The sequence below is a fragment of the Myotis myotis genome, unplaced genomic scaffold (assembly GCF_014108235.1).
Source record: "Myotis myotis isolate mMyoMyo1 unplaced genomic scaffold, mMyoMyo1.p scaffold_m19_p_1, whole genome shotgun sequence".
Taxonomy (NCBI): domain Eukaryota; kingdom Metazoa; phylum Chordata; class Mammalia; order Chiroptera; family Vespertilionidae; genus Myotis; species Myotis myotis.
This window is the reverse complement of record NW_023416313.1, coordinates 162,517,457-162,538,365: the sequence shown is the minus strand read 5'-3', so window position 1 is coordinate 162,538,365 and position 20,909 is coordinate 162,517,457. Positions and strand designations below refer to the sequence as shown.

General features: G+C 38.5%; 1 protein-coding gene across 9 annotated transcripts in view; it reads right to left on the bottom strand.

The window, feature by feature from the left end:
* Nucleotides 1–20,909, bottom strand: part of CTDSPL2 (CTD small phosphatase like 2) — a 104,330-nt gene extending 83,421 nt beyond the window's left edge. For 3 of the 9 annotated variants that reach the window (XR_004966103.1, XM_036299887.1, XM_036299844.1), the window contains exon 1: nucleotides 20,728–20,909. The gene's annotated coding sequence lies outside the window, so the exon portion shown is untranslated. The remainder of the gene's footprint in view (nucleotides 1–20,727) is intronic. The other 6 variants (XM_036299811.1, XM_036299865.1, XM_036299874.1 and 3 more) reach the window with 3 other exon arrangements.

The following is a 20,909-nucleotide window of genomic DNA, read 5'->3' as shown; positions in this document are numbered from 1 at the left end:
CATGCCCTTGACCGGAATCGAACCTAGGACCGTTGAGTCCGCAGGCTGACGCTCTATCCATTGAGCCAAACCGGTTAGGGCAAAACAAGAATTTTTTATTAAGTGGGTGCAGACTTGCAGGAAGATAGATTTCATAGATTTTGCCTGTGGAAGTTACTAAACAAGTAACCTTCAAGATTCTGAATCCAGAGTGGCTACAATATATTATCTAAAATGAACAGTTTTCAACAAAAAATTATGACATGCAAAGAAACAGGAAAATATGACTCAAGCTCAGGAGGGGAAAATGCAGTGAATATGTACTATATACCACGCTTACAACAACTCAAGGAGAAGTACAGGTAAGCAATCTATGTAAGACAAAATTCACTCTTGATCCCTTATAAGTTTGAGAAATTTCTATTTCTGCTGGCAATATTTAGCATTTTCTGATTATAAAATATATATCATTAGCAAATTTTAAAAGCACAGAAATATAGGGGAAAAGCTCACATAATTCCTTAATCTAGAAATAACTGAAATGAGAGTATATACTAATATTACTCTGCTTGTTTCAATAGGATTACACTACAGGGAGAATGATAGACCTGTTTTCCCCCTTTTATACTATGAATTCCTTGCCAATGTTCTTTTAAAAATCTGAAAACATAATTTTCAATGGCCACGTACTATTCCAATGTACAGATAAGTGTTCTGTAATTTACACAATTACTGACTGACCTATTGAAAATTAAGTTGTTCATAATTAATATCACCTCAAATGTAATAATTTTGTACATAAATTTCAGTCCATATTTTTGATTCTTTCCTTAAGATAGTCTTTTAGAAGTGATTTTATTAGGTCAAAGATTATTAACATTTGGTAGTACCTCTTAGAAATACTAAAAAACTTCTATTTAGAAAGATGGTTTCGCCAGAATATAGACAGTGCCTATATAGCTGAGTCATGCACAACAGAATTTATTTTTACTCTTTAAATTGTTTGGTAATTGAAACTAAAAATTATTTTAAATTATAGTCATAAACAGTAAAACTAAATGCTTTAATTATATTTATAGGCTACAATCTATTTCCCATTTTGTTATGTGCCTGGGAATGCCCTTTTCTCATTTTTTTCTAAGAATTAACCTTCCCAACCAAAGCAGAAATCTCTCAGGTAGCACTCCTTTCTAACAGTAACCTAGAATCTGCTTGAATGATTAAGGAAACTTACCACTACATAATGCAAATATTTTAAAATGTTAAATGAGTTCTAAAATAAAAATATTTTAAACTGAACTGAATAAAACCTGCAAATATGTACTGCCAATTCCCGTACTTAATAAAAAATAAATCTCTAAGAATTTAACTCTAGCAACTTGGTTAAGCATAATTCTACTTGTCTTAACCCCAAAGTTTAAATTGTTTTTCATTTTAACACAAGAATAGATATATAACTTTTTAAAGTTGACCATTTTGACTTAATTTACAGGTCTTTTTGTTTGTTTTTATAATTTTTTTATTGATTTCAGAGAGGAAGGGAAAGGGAGAGATAGAAACATCTATGAGAGAGAACCACCAATTGGCTTCCTCTTGCATGCCCCCTACCCGGGATCGAGTGTGGGTATGTGCCCTTGGCCAGAATGGAACCTAGGAACATTCAGTCTGCAGGCCGATGCTCTATCTACTGAGCCAAACCAGGTAGGACTTTACAGTTTACATCAGCGGTTCTCAACCTGTGGGTCGCGACCCCTTTGGGGGTCGAACGACCTTTTCACAGGGGTCGCCTAAGACCATCGGAAAACACATATATAATTACATATTGTTTTTGTGATTAATCACTATGCTTTAGTTATGTTCAATTTGTAACAATGAAATTGGGGGTCACCACAACATGAGGAACTGTATTAAAGGATCGTGGCATTAGAAAGGTTGAGAACCACTGGTTTAGATATTTGCATTATTCCTGCCTCAATGCCCCAAAACAATGGGACTATATTTAAAACTTTAAAAAATAATCTATATTTCCAAAAATCTCAATAAATATTTGCTAAATTTAATCTCTTGCATTTCCTGCAAATTATTAAAATCCTAAAGTAAAGGCTTAAATGCCTGTTTGCCTGCATACTGAAACAGAATCCAAGCAAGTATACTACCAAAGCACTGAGAAGTACTGTCAACCTCAGAAAACCAACCGTCAACCTTTTCTTTTAAAACATAAAGTACCTATTTTAACTACATTTGCCTGAACACAGAAATGGTTAAATGATATAAAACCAACAGCTATTCTTTGTTAACAGCTATGTGCAAGGCACTGTCCTAAGTGCTTTAACAGATTTTATCAGGCTTACAATGGCTCAACTTAAAATTTTTTTGACTTTACCATAGTGTGAAAGTGACATGCATTCAGTAGAAAATGTACTGCAAATTTTGAATTTTCATTGTTTCCCAGACTAGTAACATTTAGCAGCAGCCAGTCACAGCTCCTAGTCAACCATGCAATAATGAGGGTAAACAACTGCTACATGTACTAATACAATCATTCTACACCCATACAATCATTGTTTTTCACTTTCAAATACAGTATTAAATAAGTTACAAGATATTCAACACTTTATTATTATTATAGGCTTTGTTCTGAGCATAATTAAAGCAGGTTAGGCTACGCTATGATATATGGCAGGTTAGTTTATTATAAATGCATTTTCGACTTAATGATATTTTCAACTATGATAGGTTTGCTGGGACTGTACATCAAAAAAGGTCTGCAACAAATTATTTCACTTAATATTTTCAACAATATAAAGTAGTATCCATTATTTCCATTTTATGACTGAGAAAAATGAGGTAGAGATGGCAGAAGTGTTTTAAGTAACAATTTCTGGATATTATCATTAAATTTAACCAGCAATGTAAAAACTATATTTATCACCAACAAAAAAATCTAATTAAAAAGTCACCAAGAATTCTAATCTCCCATTTCCCTCTAAAGTGTTGTTGTTGTTTTAAAATATATTTTTATTGATTTCAGAGAGAAAGGGAGAGGGAGAGATAGAAACATCAATGATAAGAGAGAATCATTGATTGGCTGCCTCCTGGGGATTGAGCCAGCAACCCGGCATGTGCCCTTGACTGGAATCAAACAGGGAACCTTCAGTCTGCACGCCCACGCTTTATCCACTGAGCCAAACTGGACAGGGGTGGTGTTTTTAACTTCTACTCTTTTTCTAAATAGTCATTCACAATGGGTGATTTTTGTGAGGAAACAAGGTCAAACAGCAAACATCTGCATTTACAAACTGGCACTTGGAAGCTCAAAATCAAACTTCTCATAAACAGAATATTACAAATGGGGTTTAGAGTTCCAGGGCAGCTCCTATGACATATTTTTACCCATAATATAACTAAAAAGAGAAATCTAGAACCTAAACACTTATACAAACAATGCAAATACTATATTCCATATCTCAACACAAGGCCTAACAGTACCCATATTTATCACTATAGAACCCTAGCACTGGGGAAAACTGGATATCCAATGCAAAACAAACAAACAAAAAAGAACTTGGATCCTTATCTCTCATCATATACAAAAATTAACAAAAAATTGCCAAAACCGGTTTGGCTCAGTGGATAGAGCGTCGGCCTGCGGACTGAAAGGTCCCAGGTTCGATTCCGGTCAAGGGCATGTACCTGGGTTGCAGGCATATCCCCAGTAGGAGATGTGCAGGAGGCAGCTGATCGATGTTTCTCTCTCATCGATGTTTCTGACTCTCTATCTCTCTCCCTTCCTCTCTGTAAAAAATCAATAAAATATATTTAAAAAAATAATAATAAAATAAAATAAAAAATAAAAGTAAAGGAAATTCTGGAAAATACTACAACATGAATGAATCTTGAGGACACTATGCTAGCCAAGTAAAATAAGTGTCACAAAAGAACAAATATTGTACTTCATTTATATGAGGTACCTAAAATAGTCAAATTCATAGAGACAAAACAAAGCAAAATGGTAGTTTCTAGGGACTAGGGAAAAAGGGGAAAGAGGGATACTGTTTAATAGATATGGAATTTCAGTTTGGGAAGATGAAAAGTTCTGGCAGTGGATAGTGGTAATGGTTGCACAAGATGAATATACTTAACTAGAGGCCCGGTGCATGAAATTCATGGGGGGGGGGGCAGGGGGGTAAATCCCTCAGCCTGACCTGCACCTTCTGCATCAGCGGATGTCCAACTGCTGGCTTAGGCCCGCTCCCCATGAGCCAACAGTCGGACACCCCACTTGCAGTGCGGGACCCCCTCATTCCTTACTGCCTGCCTGCTCGCCTCTCCTTACCGCTCAGCTCACTGCTCCTTAGCACTGCTGTGGAGGCGGGAGAGGCTCCCGCCAACACCGCTGTACATACCAGCTGTGAGTCCAGCTTCTGGCTGAGTAGTGCTCCCCCTGTGGGAGCACTGACCACCAAGAGGCAGCTCCTGCGTTGAGCGTCTGCCCCCTTGTGGTCAGTGAGTGTCATAGCAACCGGTCATTCTGGTCGTTCTGCCGTAACAGTCTCTTAGGCTTTTTTTCTAGACTACAGGCCCGGTGCACAAAATTTGTGCACAGGTAGGGTCCCTAGGCCTAGCCGGCGATCACAGCTGATCTGTGGTGCAACCAGCAGGGCGATAGGGGTCCCCACTCTCACTCACCTTGGCCTGGCGCTGTCCACTCGCTGGCCCCAACCCCCCGGTGCTGATCACCGTCTGTGAAGCAACTGGTAGGGCGATAGGGGCCCCCGCTTTGGCCTGGCACCACCCACTTGCCAGCCATGCCCCCCGGCCGCCGCCGCCAGTCACCATCTTTGGGGTGGCCAGCAGGGCAATCAGGTACCCTGTTCTACCTGCGTTGGCCTGGCACTGCCTGTTCACCTGCTCCACCATCCCACCACAGTCCCACTCTCATTGGGGCTGGCAGTGAGTCCACTGCTGCCTGCCATGTTCCACGCTGCCCCCTGGTGGTCAGCGCATGTCTAACTCCCGGCTGGTAGAACTCCCTCCAGTGGGGACAATTTGCATATTAGCCTTTTATTATATAGGACTAGAGGCCCATTGCACGAAGAGATTTGTGCAATAGGCCTTCCTTCCCCTGGCTGCCGGCACCGGTTTTCCTCTGGCACCTGGGACCCAGGCCTTTGGTCCGGCCACAGCGAGGCTTGGCTTTAGTCTTCACTCCAGCCAGAGCCTTCAGTCTCCGCTCCATTCCTGCGTATGCAAATCAACCGCCATCTTTATTGGGTTAATTTGCATAGTCACTCTGATTGGCTGGCGGGCGTAGTGGAGTGACACCAATTTGCATGTTTCTCTTTTATTAGTGTAGATACCACTGAAATGTACATTTTATTTATTTATTTATTAAACCTCACCTGAGGATATTTTCCCATTGATTTCTAGAGAGAGTAGAAGAGAGAAGGAAAGAGAGTGAGAAATACCGATGTGAGAGAAACACCTCGATTGGTTGCCTCCTGCATGTGCCCTGACCGGGAGAAGCCTGCAACTGAGGTACATGCCCTTGACCAGAATCAAACACAGGACCCTTGGTCCGCAGGCCAACCCACTATCCACTGAGTCAAACTAGCTAGGACTGTACATTTTTATATGGTTAAAATGGTTCATTTTATGCTATGTATATTTTACCACAACTTAGAAAAACTAACTAGAGATCTCCATCCCTTTTTCTAAGCCATTAATGATAGTATAAGGTAAAGGTTTCCACTAGGGTGACAGACAAGGGACACTGGAATGGGAAAACAATTTCTTTCCCCTTTTAAAATAAATTACAGTGAAAAGTGGAAGGATAGGTAGAATGGGAACCGAAGTAAGATATACCAAAAGGTACCAAATAAAATTTGCCTTCCTATTCTGCCTTTTAAATTTTTACTTCTTGCAAAACATGACAAAATAACCTATAGACAAAAAAAAAAAAATAATGGATCAGGTATATAAAGTATAGAAATATTTAATCTAAATTTAGGATTAAAAATTCAATATATACTTGGTTCTTCTGGGCATTTCATAACAGGAAATGAAACGGAAGGATAAGCAGGGCTGGGAAGAAGAGGGGTTCTGGGAAAAAACAAAAATTTTAGAAGGCACTGATCACAAGATAGTCTGGAGGGAACCACAGTGTTTAGGGAAGAGGAAAATGAAATCTATGGCCAGTTGGGGGATTATTCTCTCTCTCTCTTTTTTTTACAATAAATCTAGCCAATTGGAATGCTTTCCTTTGGTCTAAACCAGCAATTTTCAACCTTTTTCATTGCATGGCACACAAAAACTAATTACTAAAACTGCAGTACACCAAAAATATATTTTTTGCTGATCTGACAAAACAAATAGGTATAATTTTGATTCATTCACACTGAATGGCTATTGTTGTGCTGGATGTTGTCATTTTTTAATTTGACAATCTAAGGGAAAGGAAGTCAGTGTCACTGACTAAACCAGCGGTTCTCAACCTGTGGGTCGCGACCCCTTTAGGAGTTGAACAACCCTTTCACAGGGGTCTCCTAAGACCATAGGAAAACACATATATAATTACATATTGTTTTTGTGATTAATCACTATGCTTTAATTATGTTCAATTTGTAACAATGAAATTGGGGATCATCACAACATGAGGAACTGTATTAAAGGATCGCGGCATTAGGAAGGTTGAGAACCACTGGACTAAACAGTCAGGTATTGCATGTTTTATAAATTCTTGCAGCACACCAGTTGAAAATCGTTGATCTAAACCAAGGAGAAGAAAAGAGAGTTTTTCCCAATGTACCTGAGGCCAAAGAAGTCACAGAATTATAAATTATAGATCCAGAAAATAGAGGAGAGCACTTCTGACTAATTGGAGTTTTGTCTAAAGATCCATTTACATGCATTAACTGGGCTCTGCCTATGCAATAGAAAGCTAGAAAAAAAATGCCTAACAACAAAACTGAATAACAAAACTAAACTTCTTGAATCCATCAGGAGCTAAGAACTTAAAGGCAACCAAATAAAGAGCCAACAAAAGACAAGCCCTTCCTGGGGAGAAAGGATGTAAACACTGGCTCACAGGTAGCATAACAAGTGAAGAGATGGTGGTACCATAAAAGTAGGTAAAAATTTTTAATCTAAAATTGTTAATAACCTTGTGAGGGCTAGCATAGCATGTAGTTCCTGAGTTATAGACACAACAGGAATTCAAATCTATCTTTAGCATCTTCACCACAGACTTCCACCAGGTGCTCACAATATGGGAATATGAGACTGGACAGTTTTCCTCTGTGGTGGAAACACTTACCAATTCGTTTTTATGAAATCAGCATTACCACAATACCAAAACCAAAAACAACACATATTAACTGGGCCAAGTACAGGTCAGTAATTGCCTATATAACAACATACGCAATAACCTCATTTTCTTACCCAAACTTAAAATATAAAGGGAAGAATTTTAAACACATATATGGCCCATCTTGATAATCCTATTCATGTTAAAACTTAATATATCTTCTAGGTCAGGGGTAGGCAACCCCTGGCACGCGTGCCAAACATGGCACGCCAGTAACTTTTGCTGGCACGCGAAACCCTCTCTTATAATCTTCTGTTTACAATTTTTGTGAACATTTGAATGACTTATATGTTAAATTACAAGGAACTGGCAAGACACTTGATGTTATGTTTGGTTACATAAAGGCTTTTGAAAAGAAACTAGAAGTCTTTAAGGAGGCTGTGGATGGTGAGAGATTTAGCTATTTTCTAAACCTCAAGAGGCACATCAAAGACCTCCCAAAAGATGACAGAACAGACTGTCAAAGCCTTCAAAAGCTGTTTTTAAACATCATCGAGTCAACTACTGAGCAGTTCTTCTCAAGATTTGAGAAATTCAGAGAACTGGAAGAGACAGCAAAATTCATGAGGTTTCCAAACAGCATGAAACTGGAGGAACTAAACTTACAAATGTTTTCATGGATAGACTTTGAAATGCAGTTGATTGAATTTCAGAGTAGCTCAATTTGGAAGCAGAAATTTATTGAACTTAAAGTTGACTTGGAAAACATTGAAAAAAAGCGATTAGAGACAGGAGTACCAGAGAGAAGTGTCAAAAACGAAGTACTGAGGACTAGGAATGCCATTCCAGAAAATTTTTTTGTTTAAAAAACTTTGCAACAGTGTTACTCTCCATGTTTTCATCCACATACGCTTGTGAATCTTTGTTCTCAGTGATGAATTTTGTTAAGTCTCATAAAAGGAGTAGCCTGATGGATGAAAGTAGTAGCTCGTGCATATCTCTGAAGGTCACGAAATATAAACCTGAGGTAAAATCTCTGTCATCAGTGATGCAGCAGCAAAAGTCCCACTGATAATATCAAACAGAGTCATAAAGTTTTCTGTCGGACTATCAGTGTACATGTATACATTAAAAAATAAATGTATGCCCTGACCAGTTTGGCTCAGTGGATAGAGCGTCGGCCTGCGGACTGAAAGGTCCCAGGTTCGATTCCGATCAAGGGCATGTACCTTGGTTGCGGGCACATCCCCAGTTGGGGGTGTGCAGTAGGCAGCTGATCGATGTTTCTCTCTCATTGATGTTTCTAACTCTCTATCCCTCTCCCTTCCTCTCTGTAAAAAATCAATAAAAAATATATATTAAAAATAAGTAGATAAATAAATAAAAATAAAAAATAAATGTATTTTTCATCATCATATACTGTGTTTTTGTCGCTCGAATGAATTTTATTATTTCTTCAAGGTTCTTCACATACGTACACCTTAAGAGATATCAAGTAGGCATAACATGTTCTCAAAAAATTAGGGTTGGCACACGAAGAATTTTGAGTCAGAGATTTTGCTGGTTTTGGCACGCACTCACAAAAAGGTTGCCCACCCCTGTTCTAGGTCCTTTAGAGCCCCATTACTAGATGAATTCTTTTCTATTATTACTAACTAGTGGCCCAGTGCACGGATTCGTGCCCACTGAATGGAAAGTAGAATATTTTAATATTGCTATTCATCCTTTCTCTATAACAGAAGTGTCAGAGGTTAAAGGAAACTAGTAAAATGTATATGAAAATAAATTGATTAATAAACAATAACAACATGATATAACAAAGACATGATATAAAAACAAAAACATGGACTGCGGAAACTAAGATGGCGGCATAGATAAACACCGGGAAATTTCTGCTTCCCACAACAATCGATAAATGCATCAAAAACACAAGGTGGACATCATCCAGAGCTACAGGAGGGCTGGCTGAGTGTAAATTCTACAACTAGAAGGAGAGAAAAGCACACTGCGAGCGGGAGGAGCTGCGGAGGAGGAGTGCAGAGGTACGGGGGCTCGCGCGCGGAAAGGGTCTGGCACCTGAGGACGCGGCTGTCTTTTTGAATCCGGAGGGAGACACAAGCTCCCGACGGCTCTGAAATCCGGTTCCGGGAAGTCTCTGGGGACCCAGGGCTCATACGGGGAAATACTGGACTGTCTGGCAGCGGGCGAGCTTGAGAGCGGCTTTCCCTCAGAGGTGCTTGCAGCCGTTGCCGGGACACTGGGACTCGCGACTCCTAAGGGCGGGGCTGAGGCTCCGCCATAGCTGCTTTCTCAGCCCTTTGATTCCATGAGACCCCGCCCCACCCAGGCTGCGGCAGAGGCTTTTGCATATGAATGCCCCGGCCATTTGCAACCTGTAATTACCTAACCGCAGCCGGGCCAGATAGACTCAGAGCTTCCAAGAGAAGGCCCAGGCCCCACAGCGGCTTGCATTGCTACACAGCTGAGCATCATCAGGGCAGCTGATTCTCGCTGCCAATTGCCCTGGAGGTCAATTCCTCCCAGTGATCCTACAACAACCAAGGCATAGCTACAACAAGACTGTGCACAAAGCCCACGAGGGGGTGCACCAAGAGTGTCCACCTCAGGTAACTGGGGAGGCTGAGCTACTGGGCCCTACAGGACACCTAGCACACAAAGCCACTCTATCAACACAGGGAAGCAACCAAAATGCGGAGACAAAGAAACAGGTCACAAATGGCAGAAATGGAGGAAAGCAAACGATTGGATATAGAGTTTAAGGCCACGGTTATAAGGTTTTTCAAGAATTTTATGGAAACCGCCGATAAATTTAATGAATCCCTCAATAAGTATAGGGAGACCATGGAGGACATGAAAAAGGACCAACTAGAAATTAAGCATACACTGACTGAAATAAAGAATAATTTACAGAGATCCAGCAGCAGAAAAGAGGATCCCAAGAATCAAGTCAAAGATTTGAAATACAAAGAAACAAAAAATACCCAACCGAAAAAGAAAAAAGAAAAGAGATTCCAAAATATGAAGATAGTGTAAGGAACCTCTGGGACAACTTCAAGCGTACCAACATCAGAATTATAGGGGTACCAGAAGGAGAGAGAGGGCAAGATATTGAAAACCTTTTTGAAGAAATAATGACAGAAAACTTCCCCTACCTGGTGAAAGAAATGGACTTACAAGTCCAGGAAGCGCAGAGAACCCCAAACAAAAGGAATCCAAGGAGGACCACACCAAGACACATCATAATTAAAATGCCAAGAGCAAAAGATAAAGAGAGAATCTTAAAAGCAGCAAGAGAAAGACAGTCAGTTACCTACAAGGGAGTACCCATACGACTGTCAGCTGATTTCTCAACAGAAACCATGCAGGCCAGAAGAGAGTGGCAAGAAATATTCAAAGTGATGAATAGCAAGAACCTGCAACCAAGATTACTTTATCCAGCAAAGCTATCATTCAGAATAGAAGGTCAGATAAAGAGCTTCACGGATAAGAAAAAGCTAAAGGAGTTCATCACCACCAAACCAGCATTATATGAAATGCTGAAAGGTATTCTTTAAGAAGAGGAAGAAGAAAAAGGAACTCTTACCATTTGCCACAGCATGGATGGAACTTGAGAGCGGATAAATACCACAGGATCTCACTCATTTGTGGAATATAATGAACAACATAAGCTGATGAACAAGGACTGATCCAGAGACGGAGAGGCATTGATTGGACTGTCGGGACTTGGAGGGAAGGTAGGGGAGGGTGGGGGTAAGGGGGAAAGATCAACCAAAGGACTTATATGCAAGCATATAGGCCTAACCAATGGACATGGACAACGGGGGGGGTGAGGGCATGAGCGGGGGTGGGGGGCGTGGGGGGTAGAGGGTAACGTGGGGACAAGGACACATATGTAATATCTTAATCAATAAAAATATATTAAAAAAAAAAAAAAAAAAAAAAAACATGATTCAAGACAACGAAAACATGATATAAAAACATTGATAAAAACAATGACTGATAAATTGATTAAACTTATTCTAGTATCTCCCTGTATATCACATTAAGAGTAAAAACACTTTCAGAGTGCTTGACTAATTTCCCTTGTGATGAAGTATTTACAACTTTAACATCACATGCTCTTCAAACTCGAGAAAAAGCAACATATAACTGACCATGTTCAAAAACGGGTTTAGGTAGGAATATTCCTACTCTGTCTAGAGTTTGTCCTTGTGATTTATTAATAGTCATCGCAAATGCTGGCATCACAGGAAACTGTCTTCGAATTAATTTAAATGGGAGGCCAGTGTCAGATGGGGACAGATATCACGCATGTGCAAGTCAACATTTTTAAACTAGACACCCGGTGCACAAAATTCGTGCACAGGTAAGGTCCTTAGGCCTGGCCAGCGATTATGGCCAATCTGTGGGGCAACCAGCAGAGCGTTTGGGGGGCCCCCACTGGCACCCGCCTTAGCTGGCCTGGGGTCTGTGGACTGGGGGCAGCTCCTGTGTTGAGCGTCTGCCCCCTGGTGGTCAGTGCATGCCATAGCAACTGGTCATTCTGCTGTTCGGTTGATTTGTAGATTAGGGTTTTGTTATATAGGATTGCTGGTGTGTTATATGTGCTGGTCGGCTGGAAGTACAGTCACTTAGCCATTAATATATAGAGATAATAAAATAAAATAGGTAGAGAATGGAAATGACTAAGGAAATAAATCTACTTATGAATGAAAATGATACAATTTAAGTAGATTACCACACAAAACAAAAACAATGGGGGGCAACAACATTTTAAAGTCTAAGAACTCATGACAATGAGGCACAAAGTATATAATAAAAACCATTCTAGATCTCATTTCAGAAATAGAAAAAGCTGGTAACTTAGCAATCTAAAACTGAGCAATGAATTCTGCTTTCCATTTACTTGCAGCCCAGCTAAAAGGAATGGGGGGGGGGGGGGGCGCACAGAGGGAGTCTCTTCCCAATGCTCATAATAAATTAACTAGAGGCCAATGCACAAAATTCATTTTAAACTGGTAGTACCAGTTTAAAGGCAAGAGTAGGCCTTCCTTCCCCTGGCTGCCGGCACCAGCTTCCCTCTGGCACCCGGGACCCCAGCTTCCCTTGCAGCCATGGCTTTGTCCGGAAGGTCATCCGGAAGGACGTCATCTAATTAGCATATTACACTTTTATTATTATAGATTCTGTTAGTTTCTCTACTACCTCTAAATTTTAGACTCACATCCAACAGCCTTCAAAACACTTTTACTTGGCACCTCAAATTCAACTTATCCCAAAACTGAATTCAGTTTTCCCATTCCACCCCCATCCTCAAACCTGTTCTTCCTACTGTATTTTTCCTACTACTATGATCTTGATCACAAGGAGCATCACCTACCTAATCAGTCAAGCCAGAAACCATCCCAAGCATCCTAGTTATTCTTCCTGTCTTTTGTGCCCTATGGTCAATCACCAAATCCTGATGATTTTACCTCTAAAATATTTGTCAGGATATTCCCCTTTAAATTTATCCTCTGCCTTTTTCTTCCTATTAACTCCCTTCAAAATAAAGACCAAGCTTTGGCAATATATATATGATCTACTTCTCAAAGTCTTTTTTTTCTACTGCTATTTGCTGCCTCACTCTTTGTACTCCAGTAATAATAGTTTCCTGCCCACACTGTGCTATACCATGCTTCTGCTTTTCTCTTTACCTCATTCTTCAACCAATTCTTATCCTCATCATTTAAAGTTCAGCCCAAGTATCATGTACCCCAATAAGTAACTACTTCCACATCCCCAAGCCTGTGTAAACCTGTGCTTATTTCTACCTTAACTCTCATAAAGTTAAATTGAAATAATCTGTTTTTATATCTTTAACTGCACTAGACTAAGAGTCTTAAAGGCAGAGATCTTATCTGTAACTCCAGTAATCTGTCACATAAGATAACCCAATCTTTGTTGAACTGAACCATAATTTTTCTCATTTCCTTAAAAACACACACACAAACAACAAAAACCCAGAGAATTGAGGGTGAAGGGGGACTATGTCACTGAAACACAATCCTTACAGTAGTAATCAATTCTTGCTCACAAAAAGGGGCCTATAAATAAAACTAAAAATGTTCCTTTCTCATAACATTTCCTTCTTCTTCAAAAATCCCTGATCCCAAACAACATTTTTGGCAAACAATTATGGTAGCACATTATCTCATAAGATTATAATAATGATGCAAGCAAAACTCAATTGATAATTTTGCTATTGAGGTCTTTCTTGATTGTATAAATTTCTATTAAAAAACACAAAAAATAACACACTATATGTGAAGGATTCTTAACAAAATTATCTAGGACTAACCCAATGTACATTTTTACAATCAAAAGTTTGCTGAATGTAGGGATACGAGGGAAACAAAAGTGGATAATAAAAATAAAATTATGAAAAGATCAGAAATCATACTTTATCACTAGTTAGCTGTGACACTGATTAAGTCATGCAATCATTCTAGTATTTCACTTCCTCAACAGCAAAAAAGTTATTGGACATCAGATCTGTGAATTTCACCACATGTAAATTTTACCTAAAAAAAGAACTGTCAAAATGAGAGGTGAGTCATTAATTAATCTGAGCTGTTTTCATCCTTCTATCATACACAACTCATCCCAAAGCATACTAATTAAGACAAACATTTACTACAGTAGTTAAGAAGTCTTCAGAATGGTTCATCATTAATAAAACAAAGGCATTACTGGACTAGATGACCTCTTCGGTCTCTCTAGCTCTAAATTTCTATGGGTTTGTTAATTTATACTCTATTACAAATGGTAACACTACTAAATTTATGTTAAAATTTATATTCATGAAAAAAAAATCTAAAAATCATTGACACCAAATGACATTTTCAAAAGTGTCAGCATCCATTTTCACTGTCTATATTTCTAGCTTGACTAATTAGAAATCAACAGCTTCAGGTATTGTAACTGACCACTTTTACTCTCTACTACTTCCTTAAGCCTTATTTAATTACTTCAGAGAAGGTTTCTCTGTCACTCCCACTTATCACCTAATAAAAGTCAAAAGTCAACTAGGGCCCTGGCCAATGTGGCTCAGTTGGTTAGAGCATTGTCCCGTATACCAAAAGGCTGTGGGTTCGATTCCAGGTTGGGGCAGATACAAGAGGCAATGATCAGTGTTTCTCTCATATCGATGTTTCTCCCTCCCTCTCTCCACCTCTCCCTCCTTCTCTCTCTAGTATCAATGAAAAACATATTCTCAGGTAAGGATTAAAAAAAAAAAAAAGTCAACTAGGGCAGAAGGAATAGAGCAGTTTTATATAAAGCATCAACTCCAAGACTCTTCATTGAACACTTCCCAACAAAGTGTATGGTAATGACAGGTGGTCTTTTGGGGTTCATAATTTCTGATATAAGATCTTCTCCCTTTTTTATTAGCTAACTATAGGCCCAGTGCACAAAATTTGTGCACAGGTAGGGTCCCTAAGTGCAGTGATGGTGAACCTATGACACGTGTGTCAGAGGTGACACGCAAACTCATTTTTTTGGTTGATTTTTCTTTGTTAAATGGCATTTAAATATATAAAATAAATATCAAAAATATAAATCTTTGTTTTACTATGGTTGCAAATATAAAAAAATTTCTATATGTGACACGGCACCAGAGTTAAGTTAGGGTTTTTCAAAATGCTGACACGCCGAGCTCAAAAGGTTCGCCATCACTGCCCTAGTGGCTGCTGATGCTGGCCAGGGCCTTCCTTTGTTCCGCACCACCCCCTGGTGGTCAGCACATATCATAGGAAGCGATCAAACTCCCGGTCGGTCGAACTCCCAAGGGGACACTTTGCATATTAGGCTTTTACTGGTATATATATAGTATCATAGAATTCTTCAGAAACTATTAAATGTAATAAACTTATAAGCAAAAACATTTGCCAAAAGAGTTAAGTTGATCATTTAATGGTTTTCTTCAATGAACAACAAAAAAAGAATATTTTCTAAAACCATGATCAATCAGTTTTCTCTACAGAAACAAAATATGTGTGCTGTTAAGAGTACTGATGACTAAAACACTGCATGAAAATGGTATTATTCAGTTTGTTGATCACTGAAAATACTTAAGCCACAGTCATTCAGATATATGTTTTAAAATGCTACTATTAATACCCCAACTTATTAACCTTCTATGTCCTCAGCAAAAGTACCATTAGGGCAAAATCATTATTTGTTAGGGACAGAATGAGAATATGTCCTTATGCAGAGGACATACTTACTTGTATTTCTTTAACCTAAGCTTTACAAGAAAGTAATTTGGAGATTAACTGTCTCTAATAAATATAACTTAAACAACTTGTAAAAAGAGCATTCTATTACATAGTATGAAACTCATACCAATAAAACTTTATAACATGCTGCGTTATTTTAGAGAAAATATAGTTATGATTTTATAAGGACTGAGTACCAAAATACTCATGAGAAACTTTTTTCCTCTCAATATGCGCCTAAGAAACTTGTCACTCTGCCATTTTTCATCTTGTTACCATCCTTTTTATATGTATATAAAATATATATATTCCAACATATATACTTTAACTTACTGGGGTTAACTGTATACATACAAGTTACAATGTACTTATTGGATACATTAACAAAGACAAGTTGAAGATCAAAAAAAGTGAACTTAATTTCAGCAGTTTTCCTAAGGGTGCTTGTTATTTAAGTAGTTCTCACCAGAATAGCACAAGAAAGAAATAACTACTTATTTATACTCTTTGACAAAAACTTCTATTTAAAGAAAATTAATTTTATATTAAACTTTCTCTCTTAGGCCAGTAAAAATCTGAAACTCTCAGAACACATGAATATGTCAGTAAGAAAAGAACCAATGAAATGTTGACAAAAATAGAAAAGTTATTAACTTAAAAAAATCTTAAAATTATGAAAAAAGAAATCAAGGCCTTTGCCCAAAATAAATTTGCACTGAGTATCTGAAATAATTTCCCACTATCCTTACCACTACCTACACCAAGGAAAAAACTAATTATAATTGAGATAAACTGAAGACAAGGTCTATGAAGAGAGAATTTTTAAATTACTAGTCAAAAATGAGGTATAATCATAATTCTCTAATAGAAGTACCCTTTTAGTTTGCTACTACTAAATAAAAATATATAAAGGGATACTCTTGATGAGGAAAAAAATGCATGATTGTTTGAAATGGGATTGTAAATATTTTTCAAATAATTTTTATTAGTTATATCAGAAAATTAAAGGACTATATAATTATCTTATTTAACAAAATACACTAAAGCAGGTACTTGTAAAGTCAGTGAGAGGTTACTCATTTTCAATTCAACAGGATAATCATATATATTTGGGAAATAGCAGGAAGAAAGCAATTATCACTAAAACAAACAATCAGTTTTAGTCTCAACTAAAAAGATATTTATGTGTTCTGGATATTTTTCTTTAACAAGTAACATACTTTTAGAAATAAAACATACTTTTAAATTCCTACTTAAAATTACTTTAACTGGTCAACATGAGAAACTTAAATATCAGGTTATGCTGCTAATAAGGTTTTAATCTTCTCCTTCTGATTTTTGCAATGTCTCTGCTTTTTTAGTTCCCATACAATTTCTCAATATAGAAGTATTTAGACCAAAGAAAAAAAACATCCTTCCTAACCTATATAAACCACTATTACTAAATATTAATCCCAATTATTTATAAAGTATTTAAGCATCTTTCAACAGTACAGTTTTGTGCTTCTTTAATCAAAGTAGTAAACACATTTCCTTCTCCTAGAAGTATTATAGCTTCTGAAAACCTGATTGCTAGAACCTCAACTCAAATGACTGCTGATGATTCATGTTTAATGTAGACATAGTTCCTTTCCTAGAATCTCTGGAAGAGATTAATACAAGAAAGCCTATGAATACCATAAAACATGGGACCAGTAAGATAGTCAATTGGCCTGTGATCTTATATTACCATACTAACTGGGGAAACTACAGATGAACAAACTGCAGAATTAATTGCAGATTGAATAAAATGGTATAAATTATCTCAGTCATAGGCAAGGTTGACTATGGTTGTTTGAGGTAAACAAACAAAAGGGCTGGCCAAACCTATAAGCCATATTTGTCCTTAAGGTCCCACGATTCTTCTTGGGACCACACTTAGTCTCGCCCATCATTACTGTCCGATTTACAAGATTCCCAAAGGACCCCAAGAGGCCGAAGCTTCAAACTATCATTCTACCCCAACCATGCCTTTATCTCCTAGACAATCTTCCTATATGCTACACCTCTCCTAATCACAGACATTGCATGAAAGTTTACTTCAAGGCCTGGCCAGTGTTGTTCAGTTGGTTGGAGCATTGTCCAGTACACCAAAAGGTGGCGGGTTCAATTCCTGGTCAGAACACATACCCAGGTTTCGGGTTCAATGCCCATTTGAGGAGCATGCAGGAGGCAACCAATTGATATTTTTCTCTCTCCATTCTTCTCTCTCTAAACACACACACACACACACACACACACACACACACACACACACAAACATACAACAAATAAAATAATTTAAGTTTTACTTTTCTATATTCCACTGACTCTGAAACCTCACTGGTTTGTAAACTACAGCAAGTTTGCTTGATAAACTAATCTGTGCCAATATTGTTGATAAAAGACAGTATTTTAAAGTTTCTTTTTCCAGAAATTTGTGATTTTTAAACAGAATTATTTTAGAAAAAAAGTTTGTAACACACAGGAGAGACACAAATAAAGTTTGCTATTGGCAATTCTCAAATTATACTTCACAGTCAACCACCTACTCTACTTATTAATGTACATCCAATTACAACATAATCTAGTTTAAATTAAAAACTAATGTAGTCATATAATTAGTAATGAACATATGCCTGGCTAGATATATGTCTCATGCAAATGTCAAGTAAATGGAGACTAAAACTACAATAGCATGGTTTTATAATAAATCCCCTATATGTTGAATCTTCTCATCCTCAAAGTAGAGCAAATGATCCCTTCTAGCCAATCCAGTGAAAATGGTCAGGTAACCTTTTAACCTACTCTAAATTACTTAGAGCACACCATATATGAGATCCTCTCTGCACATTTGCTATTTAGTTTTTAAAGTGTCTTTTCTACTTTATGCTTTCATAACAATTTGGTAAATTACAAATATAATTAGATAGCAGTATTTATTTTGAATTCTGACAGACCACTTTATTCTTTATCACATTAATCCAAAGCACTACCTATAACTGAGATAATTTATATTATTTTATTCAATCTGCAATTAATTCTACAGTTACAAGTCTAGAATCTTTCTTAACAACAGGTCCAAGTTTTTTAAAACTACAATTGAAAGGATTCTGCTATATAATAATCTTGTGAAGAAACCTATTGACCAGAAATTTTAAATATGGAATACAATTTCCCCAATTCTTAATTTCTGGACAGTGGAAAAAGAATAACATTACTAGCTCTATGTAGACTGAAATATTGTAAAGCCATACCAATCCCATTTGGTTTTTTCCTGCAATCTTATTTAGAACTTTTAAATAGCTACAAGTCCACAAAGTTAAGGACTATACAATTTAGAGCTTTTACATCCTTTCAGAGTATTAGAAGAGTGCATGTACTAAATGAATGTAGAATTAAAACAATTTTGGAGAATTCTTGAAGACAAAATCTACATACAATGTTCACTCAGCTACCTGTAAACCAAATCTTATTAAAAACATTAATGCTTTATAAACTACCCAAAAAAGTCATTAAAGTACAGGTAAAGCCTACACTAGACCAATAATTTATTTTACATACACATTTGGCCCTATTTTTTTTTTTTAAACAATTGGCTCAGCAAGTAAGTATCCAACATGCCTTCACCTCCACTTCTCACTTCCCATTCTTTTGGTCCTAGAAGGTAAGTATGAAGTGCAACTCAATCCTAAAAGGATGCTTCAAGTAAGAGCTACATTTTGCCTTGACTTTCTTTATGACCTTGGATGAGGAATCTACCAAATGAGGAATTTAATGATGTTTGTGCGTTCCCGTTTATTATTGAAATTTAGTTCTAATATATTAACAATAGTGAAATCTAAACTGGACCTAGGGAGCTGAAAGCCTCTGAGTTATAAACATCAAATGATAAGAACCACATTTTAAAACTTAATTTGACTAGTTCAAAAAAAAATTAACTAGAAAGGTCCCAAATTTAACAAGACAGAAAAACAAATTCTGAAAAATACCAACAGCCTCTTTATAAAGAACTAGCCTTCAATGTGAAAAATAAAGGAGGAATTAAACGTGCTTGAACTAGCCATTTCCTTGCTTTAATAGCTGGACAACAAACGAACATTTGCGTTGCAAAAGAATGGAAAGACAGTAAGTATAGAAAGATTATCTACGATCTGAAAATTACGAAGATACATCTATCATTTAAGTCATTAATCTGCATACCCAGATTGGGCAGTCATCTTGGTACCGTTTTATGAGCATTAGGAAGATAAATCCCTGCCTTGGAGGAACATCTACTCTCAGTACATTTCCTTTCGGGATCTTGGAGCAATCTGCAAGCGGGATCTCTTTAGATTTCCCTAAGGTATTCTAATTCCAAGTGTTTAACCTCATCCACACATCCAGCCGCCACCAGGGTAAGAAGTAAATGTGACCGACTCGCACGATGATTTACACACGGAACTCCAGTCGTGAATGCAGAAGTAAACATCCACAGTGGCATTTAACGCCCAAAGAAACGCGCAGATACTACGGACGCGAGGATTCACCCCTCGCTGACCACTGAGGACGCCAGGGGCCTTCCACACGGGCTGCTCTTCACCAGCACTCTTGATGTGGAAAAAGTAACCGTGTCAACTCAACATTTTAGCAGCACAGAGGATAAACAGAACTTAGCGAGCGCTCTTCTTCCAGATCCTCCCAAGGTGTTGATAAAAACCGAGCTAGAGCAACGCCCCCCTAAAAGCACCCTCCTAGAAAGAATGAAATCTCGAAAACATCAGGCGGGCCGAGGCTGAGAAAAGCTGATGGAGCCCAATTATCCGGAGGGGCCACAGGACTGGGAACCAGGAACGTGAGGTCGGGGTGGGGGTGGGGGTAGCCAAGTGAAATCTAACCCCAGAAATCACAACACAGGCCGCGCAGCCCGGGAGCCGCAGCTGGCGGGAAGCGAGCTCCCTCTCGGTTCCCAGGGCAAAGTCCAGAGGAGAGCGGCTCCGCACCGCGGCCGCGAGAGGCGCCCCGAGTGCGTGCCTACCGAGGCGCGGGAGCCGCGGGAGAAGCCGCTGGAGAAGGAAGGGGAGGAGATCCCGGCAGACGGCCCTGGAAGAGGAGGGGGACTCAGGTTGGAAGCAGCGGCACTGTCTGAACGAGGGGGATTACCTAACTGTGACGACAGAGAAGTGTCTTCAGGCTCCAGCGATGGTCCCGACTGCGCAACGTGTGGTGTCTTCCCCGCTTAGCCCGCAGCAGCAACAGAACCAGCTCCTTCAGCCAGTCGCCATTTCCCGCCTACCGACCTGCTGCACCGCACGGACAGGGACCCGGATGGAAAGCGGCCTCTC